The sequence below is a fragment of the Fukomys damarensis genome, unplaced genomic scaffold (genome assembly GCF_012274545.1).
Source record: "Fukomys damarensis isolate Sample0158 unplaced genomic scaffold, DMR_v1.0_HiC HiC_scaffold_39, whole genome shotgun sequence".
Classification (NCBI taxonomy): Eukaryota; Metazoa; Chordata; class Mammalia; order Rodentia; family Bathyergidae; genus Fukomys; species Fukomys damarensis.
Genome location: NW_022900951.1, coordinates 3356760 through 3366079, shown reverse-complemented (window position 1 = coordinate 3366079; position 9320 = coordinate 3356760). Strand labels below are relative to the sequence as shown.

Below are 9320 nucleotides of genomic sequence, written 5' to 3'. Positions count from 1 at the left end.
TATGCACTACAAATGTGTGAATAACAAAATAATACTTTTTTTTTTTTTTTAAGAACGATTCTAACACGGTTTTGCACTGCCCAGGGAACTTTCAGTCCAAAATGGACAGTATGGATCAGGAAGGATTTTGACTATCTACAATGCAAATAATACAAATGCTTCTAACATCCAGTGGCATTATTATAGTCTTCTTGGCATAAATACCCTCTGTACACAATGGCAAAAATGAGCAGGGATGCATCCCTCAGACAGAGCCCTGTGGCTAAGGAACACAAAATCGCATACCCATTATAGCAGAGTCCCCAACTCTTTGCCTCCATGGACTGGTGACACGGAAGTCATGTTTTCCACAGACCCGGTGGAGGGCTGGTCCTTCAAATGCACAGTTCAGGGTCGAGTTTGAACTCCTACAGCTTGGCTGTTGGGGGTCTGTGGACTAGAGCAACTCTCAGGTTTTCTTCTAGTTTGATCCAATCAGCCAGCTCAGCTCTCGGGAGACCACCTTTCTTGACATCCAAATTGTATTAGAAGATTGTTTGATGACTCAATTACTTCTTAGTAGAATTATGTCAGTGGTACAAAATAACAAATCATCTGGCCAGCCATGTGTATATTTTGGGGTGGGATTCAGGGCTTTAAGCCCATTGAATTCTAGTAAGGCAAAACTGTGATGTCGACATTCCTGCAGGGGGCTGAAGCTCCTTTTCTCCCAGAGAATTCCTGGTTGCTTGCAGCTGAGACCTACAAGAAGAGCAAGAACTTGTGGGGGCCTTGCAGTAGAAAAAGAATTTCCAGAGTGTTTAAATCTGGATCATGAAAGGAATTCTCATTGGGTAGGCTGGAATAAAAAACTTTCTTTCTGATTAAACAGATGACATAACAATGCTCTCAAGGACAGCTTCCCCGAGGAAGTCATTCTTTTGCCATATGTACGTTTTTCAATTCGAGAGCATAATTGTGAAGCTATGTACAGACCATTTGTACTGATGAAACTATATGGTGATTCGCTGAATGAATGAGGTAGGGTGATGCTTTAGCAATCTACCGTGTGTAAGAGGCCAGTTCTTATCTCAACTCCTTTCAAATCAAGCACGTGAGTAGGTGTGTTTGGATCCTTGATAGCTTCTCGCTTTCATTTACGACTTCTCAGTCTTTGGAAAAGGTTTAGTGAAGAGAAGTGAAATGTAGTATAGCATGCCAAATAGAATGGACGTAAAGATACATTTCTCATCATTATCCATTCTGATTTCTCCTTGAATTTTACGTACAAATAGAACACAGAATCTGGATTTGGGAATTAGAGCCATGGACTATACACACATAAAATATCTATTCAAAAATTCATACTCGATTTCCCTTTTGCTGTTCTTTGTGGCAGTGGGATAGATGTTTGAAGTTCAAGCAGCATATAAAGAAAATGAAGTTCCTGTCTTGCACGTCCACCTACTTAAAATCCTTACCTGACATCACACACAGATCACTACCTCACACCACATGCAAACTTAACTCAAAAGAAAGCTTAGATCCATAGATAAGCACTAAATTATAAAGCTCTTAGAAGAAAACTATACTTCTTCATGGCATTGGCATGCATATTTGTTAAGCTGTCATTATTGGTCATTATGACCTTAAACTTAGTGGACTACAACGTTATTTTATGGAAGAGAGACTGACAAGTGACAAGTTAATAGGGCCGGGGATTTAGCTGAGTGGTGCTGCCAACTGCCTGGCAAGCGGAAGTTCCTGAGGTTGATCCAGGTATGAAAAAAAAAAAATTAATAAAGAGCAAGAATTGAGTTTTAAGTTTTGAATGTGGAACTGAACCAGTGAAGCAAGATGAAGTGATTGAGAGACAGATTGTGAAATATCTTAGGACCTATGCCAAGATAAGTTTACAGTATTTACATGTTGTATTTTCAGAGCGCACATTTCAAGGCACCTAATAAATGTGTGAAACCACAGGTAGTTCCAGAGCCTATCTACAAACATTACAGATACTGCACCAGTCTTTCTGATATCCTAGATGGATCCCAAGTCACTAACAGGTCAGTAGTGTGTACAATATGGGTCCAGGGGACAAAGGGATGATTCACATCCCTGAAAGGACAAAAGAAGTTTTAAAATTTAATGACGAGTTGTGATTTGGATTTGGAATATCCCCAAAGGGTACGTCTTTAGGGCTGGACTGGAGCTGATGGGATTTGGGAAGATGACTGGATCATGAAGATTCTCACTTCATCAATGGCTTCATCTGTTGGTGAATGGACCATCTGATGGCATTATGAGAAGCGGATGAAAACTTCAAAGGTGGATGCTCAGTGAAGAGAGTGGATCGCAAACCTGGAGACTACATCTGGTCTTACCCCCCACACACTGCCATGAGGTGAGCACCTTTATACTACCATGGCTTTCTAATATGATGTTCTCCCTCACCCCACCTCCAGAAAGAGTGAGTCCACCCAACCATGGACGGAAACCTCTCAAACCAGGAGGTGAAATGAACCTTTCCTCTTTTACGTTGATTTTGTCTGGTACTTTGCCACAGCAATGGAAAACTGACTTACACATCTTCCTCCTCGGAATGTCACATGTTGGAATTGTACAAATGTTTAATTCTGGAATTTTCCTTTTCATAATTTTAGACTACAGTTGTCCATGAGTAACTGAAGTTTAAAAAAAAAAGGCACATTAAACTGTAGATGAGGAAGGACAGTAGTTTCGGGGCTTAAAGAGGTACCATAAACAAGAAAGAAAATTAAAAAAAAGACCAAAGAAAAACAGCTTGTTTCACTTACCTCAGGCAAACCCAGCCTAATTCCACATTACACATCACTCTCACATAAGCCAAGTGAGCCAACCGCCTGCTAACTGATTTTCCTCATTACCCAGGCAACACAGGGTGAAGTGATGGGGTCACAGTCATGATAGCAATGGCAAGTAAGGACATAGAGCTCTGCAGTGCCAAATGACAGCTCTCACAGAAGGGCTCTTTTCCACCCAAGTACATCAGAGCAGGCGTGAGATGGCAGCCTTGGACACCTACCATGTAGTCTGGTCAAACAGGAAACCTGCCATCCTCCCCAAAAGAGCCAAGGGCTTTGTTCCCTGGGTAGACCAGATGTCTGAGGGAGCAGGGTGAAGGCCTCCAGCCAGCTGTGCAGCCTCTTCCTGCTTATTTTTCCCTTTTATTGTACATGTAATTAAGGTCTGGCTGCTAATTCAATACTGAGTACCATCGCTGAGTACCATCACTAAATGCTTCCATGGTAGGCTTCGGTAACCATGCATGACACTGAGAAAGAGTCATCTATAGCTTAAGAATGTTATTTTTGTAGCTGACACACCAACCATGAACAACTCTCCCACTGTCCTCACCTTTCTTGGATGGCTCTCGCAAAACTGAAAAATTTAAAAAGAATTATGTGTTCGTTTTGGGGGAACAAAATACCTGAAACCCATGGTTCCAATGAAGACAGGTTTGTATTGGCTTACGGGTTCAGAGGGTTCAGTCCATGGCTGGCTGGCTGGCTGGCTGGCTCCAAAGCAGAAACATCACAGCAGAAGGATGTGATAGTGAGAAGATGCTCAATCCATGGGTTTGGGGAAGCTAAGAGAAAACAAAGAACCTGAAAAGAAGAGGTCAGGGTCACTTATTGTCCACCAGGTCATGAGTCAATGACCCAACAAGACAGATCCAGAAGTGTATTTAGGCTTACTAATCTAGATGTGTCTTGTCTAAGTTACCTTCTCAGGGTTGAGACACAATACCTGACATTCATGACTGTAAGGAGAAAAGTTTTATTTTGGCTTCTAGTTTGTAGAGGTTTCGGTCCACAGTTGATCAGCTCCAGGGTAGAGGAGCAAGAGCTCATGACATGGCAGTAGAAAACACAGATGAGGGAAGGAGGGAGGGAGATATATGCTTCTAGGGCATATTCCCCGTGACCCGCCTTCTCCCGACATTACATTTAGCTGTAAACTCATCAGTGGGTTAGTCCTCTAATGTCTGTCTTGCCTTCATGATGTAATCATCTCCCCAAAGCCCCACTTATGAATACACTGAACAACTGGAGGACATCTAGATATAAATCTTTATCTCTCACTAGCCAGTTGAGTTGGCAATCAAGACTAAACGTGTCAGCTATCAATATGGATGTGTTTATGTCTGTGTGCATTTCAGTATGTGTATGAATGTGCATATAGTCTGCTACTGATTTCTCTTACTATTTTAAGTCACTAGTCCTATCTCTAAGCTTATCACCAGTGAAAATCACCATGCGCTTATGATTGGAGCCACTTTGTTCTCTGGTTGAATAGACTTACTTAGATGACATCTTACATAATTACCGATTCTAATGAATAATACATGTCATGAAATGCCGTGTTTATCAGTCCATTCCTAAACAAAAAATTGGATCCCGGGATACTCTGTCAAGGAGGCCCTTATCAGGAAATCTTCAGTGAATTGACCTCTCTCTAAAATCTATTGGCCTATTTGCTTTAAGTCAAATACCGTGATCAGCGATGAACACCAATATTGCTAGTTATAGGACTTTACAGTAGGATGGATAGAGCCAAGCTCCTCAAACCCACAAATCCTATAAAGATTCCATCTACCTGCCATATACTCAGTTTTGGCTTTACCTCCATCAAAGAGTTCAGTAGTCACTACTTGCACTTTTTAAAAATGTTTTTAACTTTAGCAGATGAATGATCTCCTGAGACACGAAGACCGGGTGGAGAATTAGCTTTTCATTGCTGCCACAAAATACCTGACATACACAACTTAAATGGAAAGAGATTCATGTGGGCTCATGGTTTCGGAAGGCTTCATCCACGATTGGCAAGCTTCCAGGCAGAAACAACATGGTGGTGGAACACGGGGGAGAAGAGCTGTCAGTCTATGCCGCACAGGAAGTAGAGTTTGTGAAAGAGCCAATAAAAAGGTTCACCCTCCTGAGATGCGTCTCCAATGACATGCACCTTCCGATTGGGCCCTATCTCCTAACAGTCCCTTTATCTATTAACTCATCCATAAATTAATCCATTAATGAAGTCAGTGTTTTCAATGCACGAAACAAAGGGGGGCACTTCCTCTTTAAACATCACAGTTAAACCTGCTTAGAGCCAAGACGGTGCCTGCCAGTTTGGGGCCCATATATGTTTGTGTTTTACAAAAGATTTTAATTCTTGAAGCGAAAGAACTTGAGGCAAGACCAAGATGTTGTTAGATGCTTTCGTGTAAATCCAGACTTTAAACCTTGTTAACCCCGAAACAACTCCTCAATCACTTTCAGCCTTAAGATCCTCTTAAAACAGAAGATGACAAAATGGTGCGCATGTGTGTATGCATGTGTGTTTGTGTACTGTGTTGTGTACAGCAAGACTGTTGTGAGAACTCAGTGAACTTATATGCACAGCAACTGTCATCACGTGGGTATGTGGATGTCTGATGTATATCAGCCTCATTGATTTCTTGCTTATTTATTACACAGGTTGCCTCTCAAACACATGGAAAGACTGCGCTGGATTCATTTAAATCTATATCTGCTCACGTTGTCATGGAAACCATTCCATCTGCCTTTGTTTAAGGTCAAGACTGAGGTATGTGTGATGACGACCAGCAACTGTCACAATCTCAGCAACCAAGTTAGTCATAAATGGCATCTCTTTCAAGTGCTTTATTTGAGGCCTCTAAATTGGCAATGATCGTGTGTGATTGTAATTACTCTTACGATTTGGAGCAGATCCTTACCATTTGGACAAATCATCGTATTTCCCAAAATGGTCATTGCAACGTGTTGATGATAATGTCTATGCCACAAAGCAGGGTCTCTCGACCTAAAAATACGCTTCGTCAAGTTCCATAACATTTTCATTTTTGAATCGGTCTCAGAGGACAATAATGCATTTCTCTATCATACCAAGGTAAAAAAACAATTTTTTTTCACAAAAGTAAATCGTGCATGAGAGATCACATGTGACAGTTAGAAGGTTATTTGCATGACAACGGGATTCTGCTTGTTAAGTGTTCTTTGTGCCTGCTGTTTCTCTCCCACTCGACTCATAATCCTGAGTGTTACATTGTTATCATTTCCATGGCAACCATTTCAGATTCTATAAATTGAAGATTTACGATGGGGATCAAATGACAACAAACCACTAACCAGCGGAGGTAAATAAAGTTTCCCCCCAAAAATTACTAAAAGTTTTTTTTTTTTAATGGACAAAACTTGCTTTAATTCTTGAAGATCCAGTGGAAAGTATCATCAGTTGGATCTTGGCTTTCAGCAGCCTTACATTAAATTCCAGTGAGGATCACAGATAGATGCTGATCTCAAATCATCTCCTGTAGCTCACAATATGGATCACAGAATGATTGTCTTGACTTGTTTAGATTTTACTGGACAAAAGTTCTGAGGTTGTATTAGTGAGCCTTTGTTTTCAAAAGCTATTTCCAAGCTGTTCTCAACTTGTTACGGCATACTGTCTAGGCTTCTCTGAGGGGCAGACTTCATTTAAAACTATATTTAGCTCATGTTTCTGATCACAGGCAATAGGAAAGTACCTTCTTCCCCTAAGTCATACAGTTGGAAAATAACATGACCCCAATTTGGGTTCTGATTCCATGATGTTGTTGAAAATGTCTTTGAAATAGCCTATGGGAGCTATTACATTTTCAGCCAAGGTACAAATAATAAATAGTAAATCTATTTTTTTCTGACCCTTCTTACATACAAACTTTTTTTTCTGAGACATGATTAGATTTATTCTCAACTTTTAATGGAATACGCTTTTGACAGATCTGGATTTTAGTACATGAAGTATCCTGTGACCAAAGTTTTCAGACTTTTTCTCACTCGGTGTTTTAGAAAAGTAAGCACAGGTGATAAAATGATGCCATTCTATGCATCACGGATAGAATCTTCAATCCCATTGAGTACCATTAAAATAATCAGATACTAAAATTAGCTGTTTTCACATATTCAGGGGAATTCTGACCCATCAATTTTTTCTCCGGATTTGTCATATGGATCAAAAAGATCAATATATTGCCTGTGACAGTTTTCAGAAAACACTGTAATTCCACCAATGCAGGCTTTAGAAGAGACTGGGAAAGAGTCATTATATTTAAAGTGCATATTATCAGCTAATTGTGTTTATTCTCTACCCCTAAATACCTGTGTGAAGCTGTAATATCTAGAATCTCAGCCTGTGATTGTATTTGGAAATGTGATCATTAAGGAGGCAATTAGGGTAAAATGAAGTCATTATGGTCAACTCTAACCCAATAGAGCTGGTTGCCTTATAAGAGGAAATGAGCACACAGCCACATACAGGGGGCTGGCCATGTGCAGACACAGGGAGAAAACTCTAGAGCCGAGGAGAGGGGCCTCGTGAAGAAACAGCTCTACCTCATACCCAGACCTCAGACGCCAGAATGTGATTCGACTCTGAAAGCTGTTCAAAGTGGACTTTCTGATGAACTGTACTATCATCTGGGTCTTGGGTGTCTTTTAAACCCCTATTTTTAGCCTTTAGATGCTATTGGGAGGTGGCAAATCTTTTCAGAGGTGAGGAAGTTAGGTTATTGGTGATGTGGCTTTGAAGGCTTTTACTGGACGCCAACACTCTCTTCGATCCCAATTTTGTTTCCTAGTTAGTGAGTGGCTTTGTTCCACCATATCACCTATTGTGATGTATTCTCTCACCACAGTCCCAGAGCAACAAGATCAAGTAATCATGGACCAGGAAATCCACAACTACGAAGCAAAATAAATTCTTTCTCTTTATGAGTCCATCATCTCAGATTTTTTTGTTTGTTTGTTTGTAGTAACAAATCTAACATGTCATGCATTGAGAACACAATAACAATTTATCCTTATAGTGTGATGTTTGGACAGACAGAATCTGGGAAAACATTAATCACGCCAATCTGTGTTGGACATTGTAACTGCTTTATATTACCTTTATGGAAACATACTCCAAGTGATTTTTAAGCAGAGCAGTGAAATACCGTATGTTTTTGTACTAAGGTTATTGCCTAAAGAGACTGCTCAGACTGCCTTGAAGAGAAAGGAAAGAAGAGAGGCATGGGAGGACTTGAAATATTTGGTAAGTGTCTCCCTGGAGTGGTACTTGCAGACGATGGATGTTGAATGACTACAGAAGAACATAAGAAAATCAGCAAATTTACATGTTTTTGTACTAAGGTTATTGCCTAAAGAGACTGCTCAGACTGCCTTGAAGAGAAAGGAAAGAAAAGAGGCATGGGAGGACTTGAAATATTTGGTAAGTGTCTCCTTGCAGATGATGGATGTTGAATGACTACAGCAGAACATAAGAAAATCAGCAAATTTACAAAAATGGAGTTGCACACGTATTTAGATCTTGAAATTGGTGGAGCTTCCTGGTTGTGCATGCATACAAAGTAATAAAGATGGGGGGAAACAGCTGGAAACAATCAAGGATTCTAACTTTAGTACTATAGATACGGATATCAGGTGATTGTCACTCAGAGCTGGCACTCCAAAAAGTGAGTGTTGACGGCAAACGCTTGAAACCTACCATTTCATACATTGCAATCATGGATCTGAGTTATGGTCATTCTTCCAGGTTAAAAAAAATTAGCTAAAATGAATGACAGAGCTAGGTTATAAATCAAGTAGTAGAAAGAATCGTATGAACACCTCACATCTCAGTTTAGGACCCAATCAAGACCTCATGTATTAGTTGATGCTGAGACACAATACATAATACCTATATCTTAAAGAAGAAAACGTTTAATTTAGCTCATGATCCTAGGCGATTTTCTAATCATCCCCAGGCTGCAAGGAAGGACCTAATGGTTGAAAGGCAAGGTGCAGTGACAAAGCTGCTCAGTTCATGCAATCTGGGAAGCAAAGCAGAAGAGGGTAGTAAAAGAGCGGGGAAGGGACCTTACACACCCTGTACTCAATACCAAGCTTTCAGAACCCACCCAGACACACAAGGAGAATGCTGTACTAATTTTCCAACTGCATCTTCATCCAGTGAAGTAGACGTATCAGGATTGACAGCCACACGTGGGAATCTGCATATCCATCAGGCTAATATGGTCAGACAGATTCTGGTCGTTCTAGATAGATTCTTGTGTAACAACAATTATTACAAATGCGCTCTATGAACTGCTAACAGAATTAGACTGTGTGCCAGACAGTGTGCAATGAGAATTCCAAATGGCCTGTGTTTTACCACACTTGGCCATGTATAGCTACATAACTTACTGTTATTGGATGAACTTCTTGTATTGTTTTTTGGGGTGGGGTACCAGGGATCGA

At 40.5% G+C, this 9320-nt stretch overlaps 1 long non-coding RNA gene across 1 annotated transcript; it reads left to right on the top strand.

Moving 5' to 3' along the window:
- LOC104853248 lies at positions 1 to 8198 on the top strand. The gene is made up of 4 exons (XR_777723.3): positions 1 to 2045; positions 2166 to 2383; positions 5496 to 5604; positions 8037 to 8198. It is a non-coding gene; the product is annotated as an uncharacterized LOC104853248 (long non-coding RNA).
- The last annotated feature ends 1122 nt before the right edge of the window (positions 8199 to 9320 follow it).